This window comes from Pipistrellus hanaki (genome assembly GCF_964339955.1).
Source record: "Pipistrellus hanaki genome assembly, chromosome: 6".
In the NCBI taxonomy this organism is placed as follows: Eukaryota; Metazoa; Chordata; class Mammalia; order Chiroptera; family Vespertilionidae; genus Pipistrellus; species Pipistrellus hanaki.
In genome coordinates this window covers 43,836,664-43,842,193 of record NC_140508.1, presented here as the reverse complement: position 1 = coordinate 43,842,193, position 5,530 = coordinate 43,836,664, and the positions used below count along the sequence as shown (strand labels likewise).

The window sequence follows — 5,530 nt, the reverse complement described above, 5'->3', positions numbered from 1 at the left end:
GGTAAAGGACATCTAGAAAGTCTGTGAAAGAGGACCATAAATATGCTGTCAAAAGTACAATTGTTATGAGGATTCTTTTTAAAAAAATATGTTTTATTGATTTTCTACAGAGAGGAAGAGAGAGGGATGGAGAGTTAGGAACATCAATGAGAGAGAAATATCAATCAACTGCCTCTTGCACACCCCCTACTGGGGATAATGCCCACAACCAAGGTACATGCCCTTGACCGGAATTGAACCTGGGACCTTTCAGTCCACAGGTCGATGTTCTTTCCACTGAGCCAAACAGGTTTTGACACAAGGATTCTTTTTATACGGAGTAGGGACATCTGTCCAACAGGAGATTATACGCCTGACACCCTGACTATCGGTTTATTAGGATGTACCCAAGATAAATATTTATTACTAAAACAGAGTCTTCCCAATAGGAAGTTTGTTGTGAGCTTTAGATCAATAGAGAAAATTGATTTATTTTGGTGGTTTTATAGGAGTAAAAGGTACAGGAGTCTTAGAAGAAATTTGTTGAGTTTTTACTTAGCATGTTTAGGAATAAAAATTCTCACCCTTATTTCAAAAAATAAAACAGTGGGATTGAACAATTGGGGCTTCTTTTAGGATGGTGATATTTTGGAAAAGGACATATTTGGGGATATAGAAATATATCCCTGGGAGATGGCGTTAAACCACATTCCAGGAATTTTTTCCCTATGGAACAAAGAGCTGCAGTTTGTATATGACAGGGCTGATGATGTTGATGATGACAAAAACCATAATAACTAGCATTTATTGCTTGTTTACTATTGGGCAAGGACTGTACCCAGCATTTGCATACATTATATCATTTAAATTGCATCACCACAATTTAAGGTGGCTACTATTATTACCTCATAGATAAGGACAGCGAGGCTTTAGTGAGGGTAACTAATTTTAGCAGAGCCCAAAAGACAAACAGCTTTTAGGTGCAGTTTAAGAAATTATTCTAGTAAATAGGCTGTTAGTGGAAGTCTTTCAGGTGTGGAGAGCAAGGGCACAGCAATGATGTCTTTATGTAGATAGCGGAGAGTCTTGGTGAGAGAGAAGGGCATACTGCGCAGTTTCCAGAGCGAGCAGTAGAGGACAGAGCTGGTGCCATCTGCCCTTACCGCTGCACGGGTGCCACCTAGAGGCAGAAGGTAAGATAGTAGGAGGGGCCACAGGAAAAGCGAGGCAGGATTTGATGGGGAGGGAAGAGAGTAGTGAAGGGCAGCAAACACCTTAGAGACAAGACAGAAGAGCTGTCAATAACAGTGCATGAAGCAGCTCCTGCTGAACAAAAGAGATGAGAATTGATTGTCCCAGAAAGGGCAGGTCCACAGTGCGAGGAAGAGGAGGAGGGCCCGTCAGCCTGATTAAAGGACAAGAGCTATAGGAGAAGAGGGAAGAAGCCTTGAGACCTAAGAAAAGTCTGTAAGGCAAGTAATTGCGGAAGGTAGGAAATGAGTGAGGTGGGTCCTGGAGGCAGCTTCAGCAGAGAACACCAGGCAAAGGTGTAGAAGAAGGAAGGTCAGGGTTCCATACGGGCATTCTTGCACAGCAAGAAATTAGATTGCAGTTTTATAACACTTGTCAGTAGGGTTATATTTGTGATTCAGGATGGGCTGGTTAGGTTGGGGGTTAGGGTTAGGTCAGTGATTGTTCTAAAGGCACATGATGTGAAATCTGGGGTGGAGGTTATATGATAATGAGCTTCAATCAAGGAGGAACCAGGTTGGGCTTGTAGGTGTGTTAAATTAGGAACTGTATCTCAGGGGGAAAAGGGATACAATTGAAAATAAAGAGTGACCGATGGAGGTGAAGGGTTAGTCAGTGTGATCAAATAGATTGATGTATCTCTCTCTTTTCTTTCTTTTTCTCTCTGCACATGCATCCTCCAACCCCCAATAATGATAGTTGATATGGACTGAGTGTCTGCAGTGGTCTAGGAACTGTCGAAAGAGAGGTGCTTGCACTGACACATTAATTCTTCCCAACCACCCTACAGGGGCTACTGTTAGTATCCTTTCTACCATAAGAAGGGCACCAAAGCTGCACAGGGAGTAAGAGGTAAGCAGGCATTTGGACCCAAGTATCTGGTTTCAGAGCCTGTGCTCTTTTCTACCACATTGCCCTGCTTCTCAGCACACCGCTGTGCACTACTTACAGGCCAGAATATATTACCAAAATGATGAATGGGTTCCTAAAATTGACAGATGGATGTATAGCACAAAATATAAAGTGTGACTGAGAAGTGAGCAAGTTTCCTTTTGGTCCTAACTAGCTTATTCTTGGCTGCATTTGCAGGTGATTATATTATCAATAGCTACATGATAAATTATTCCACATTTAGTGGCCTAAACCAGCAAATATTTATTATTTCAGTTTTTGTGTATCAGGAAGTTTTTGTGGCTCAGCCGGGAGGTATTGCTGCGGTGACAGTTAAACTGTTGGGAGCACTGCTGTCATCTCAAGGCTCCACTGGGGGTTGGGGAGGTGTTTATTTCCAAGCTCACTCCACTGGCTGCTGGCAGGTCTCCCTCTGTTACCACAGCAGCTTCTTCCACAGCTGCCTGGCATGGCAGCTGGATTCTCTTTCTCCAAGACTGCCTCATGACATGGCACTGGCTTCTACCAAGTGTTTCAAGAGACATCAAGAGAGAGTGTTCCATATGGAAGTGGCAATCTTTTTATAACCCAATCTCCCTCACTTCTGTATTCTACTCAGAAGTAAGCTGCCAAATTGAGTCCATACTCCAGGAACAGAATTACACAGGATGTGAATATCAGCACATGGGGTCATTGGGGAATGTCCTGGCTACCACCATACTCATGCCTTCTTTCTTAGTAATTACTCCTCTTTCTGTTTCTTCAACTTCATGTTCCTCTTTTTCTGCCTACATTGATAACGGCCTTTTAGGCTTTTAATAACTTCCCTCTTTTCTGTGTCCTTATATGTATTTCTTTTCTTTATGCTTTATGTTCTCCCTGGTCAATATCCTACATGCCCATGGCTTCAAAAATATACTGACTCCTAAGTTATATATCTCTTGCTCTAATCTCAGTTTTGAGCCCCCACCTGAATCACTGCCTGTTGGACACTTTAGCCTGTTCCATAGCCCATCTGGCTAAAGAAACCAAATTCATCCCCCATATCCTCTACCCCCACCCCCACTTTTCTCTATTTGAGTTGTCCACCAAGTTGTGCAAGTCAGAATTCCAAAAGACTCCTAAAATGTTTTCCTCTCAGTCACTCTCAATGCCTGACCAGTCACTATGGTCTGTTCATTCTAATTCCTAATCATTTCTTGAAGCTATATTCTCTCTTCTATCCTTACAACTATCTGTCAAATTAATATCCTCACAATCTCTTTCCTAGGTTATTAAAACATTAAAGGCATTCCTACCTACAGTTCATCTCTCCTCAAACCAGTTTTCTTCAAAACGCAAATCTGATTGAGTTCCTCTTCCATATGAAACTGTTCTGGCTTTCTAACACCTATGGAATGAGATCTGGAAGAAATCCTAGAATAGCAGGAGAAGTATGAGTTACATAATCAGAATTAGCTTGATTCAGTCTTGACTTTACATTTATTAATTTATTGGATAAACTTAAAAATAATCTTTGAGCCTCAGTTTCTTCATCCTCTAAAATGGAAATAATGCCCTCGTCACAAAGTTGTTAGAATGAAATGAGGTGACAAAAACTGCTGAGTTTTCCACAAATGTAGGCTGTTGTTGTTAATAAACTGGGTGCATAATTGGCTTTATCTTTGTAAAGGCAATTAATACATGTAGTTCCTTAAATACATAATTTTTTCTACTCTTCTTTGACTTTGAAGATGATTTTTTTTCCCTGCTTGGAATGCCCTCTCCTGTCCACTCTCCCACTTGATACCTAGCTTGCTGATTGGCACACTTCTCCCCCTTCAACACTTTGCTTCCTCTTCTGTTGGGACCTCTGATCACTTTCTACCAATGGAGACTTCTCATATGCCCCATTGGCTGCAGTTGTTTCTCTACACACTTAGCTCCACAGTAAATGTTGACACTGTGAGTATGACAGCGGGTATCTTCATCATTGGTATATCCCAAAATGCCTGGTACAGTACCTATTAGACAGAGATAGTAAACAAATTTTTTGAAAAACCATTTTCTAACACCTGAATAAATACTGCATTTTCCTTTTAATTTTTAAGTAATAGCTAAATTAATTTGTAAAGTCTGGAAAATTTAGTTAAGATCTATGATGGAGAAATAAATTCACTTTAGAATATGTTGAAATAAAGAGATGTAAGCCAGTAATTCAATTTTAAAAGAACATGGAAACATGCAACAAGTATTAAGTAAGCAAGAGAGAGAAAGCATTTGTCTCTCCCTATCTTCCTCAAAAACCAAGTATGGAATCTTCCATGAGGAGCTTGTTTTCTGATCATAACAGTTATGTTGAATCTTTTTAGAGGCTTCTCAGTAATCCCATGGAACACCTGTGCATGAAGGAATTCTTGGACAAGCAGCTGCCAGGCATAATAGCAAAGGTTGGAGACAAAAAAATCAGAAATTAAGATTGTGTAAGCATTGGCAGAGGTGTAGGTGAAATTGATCTTCAAATTTTCTATAAGGTGCAGCCTCAATACCAAGGAATTCTTATCAACAATGAAGTTGTTGAACCAAGTGCTGAACAAATGGCAAATACAAAGGGTTTGTAGCTAAGTCATCAAATCTTGAGATCGTAAAGTTTTCTTGGCATGAGGAGACATCATCTGAATCTCCAAATAGAATAATGGAGAAAAAAAGAACTTAAGAAGTGAGACTTTATTTATATGATTCAGATGCTGTATTATGTAAAAGGCATCCCAGCTACTCTGAAAATTTTACATAGTCTCTTAGCTACCAATGCTAAGATTTTTATTATTCTTGTGTCAGGAACCAGTGGCTGGGACAAGCTATGGAAATAGTACAGATTCCACTTACACTGGGATGACCTCTGACAGTATGTCACATTGACTGATCTTACTCAGATGGTGGACAAGTTGGTGATTAAGTATGAGTGTTATGACCTTCTGTCCACCATGGACATAGTTGGTTGTTTTATTGATGGCAATGAAAATGGAAACCCAGTTTGGGATTTTTTTATGGAAACTTGCAACGTTAATATAATAGCACCACCTAATCTCAAAGCAGAAATTGTGAACAATCTACAAGAGCTTGAATTCAGTGTAAAGAAGGAAGGAAAGCTTCTTTTATTTATTTATTTTTTTTAAATATCTTTATTGATTTCAGAGAGAAAGGGAGAGAGAGAGAGGGGTAGAAATATTAATGATGAAAAAGAATTATTGATCAGCTGCCTCCTGCATGATTGGGGATCGAGCCTGCAGGCTGAGCATGTGCCTGTCTGGAAATCAAAACATGACCTCTTTAGGTCAACGCTCAACCACTGAGCCACTGCAGTTGGGCAAGAAAGGTCCTTTTAATAATAGTCTTAGTTGAGGCACAAGTATCAATCATGAGATTGTAT

General features: G+C 40.0%; 1 pseudogene across 1 annotated transcript; it reads left to right on the top strand.

The window, feature by feature from the left end:
- The first annotated feature begins 4,412 nt into the window (after positions 1–4,412).
- On the top strand, positions 4,413–5,276 carry LOC311624835 (histamine N-methyltransferase-like; annotated as a pseudogene). The gene has a single exon. The product of its transcript is annotated as a histamine N-methyltransferase-like (transcript).
- The last annotated feature ends 254 nt before the right edge of the window (positions 5,277–5,530 follow it).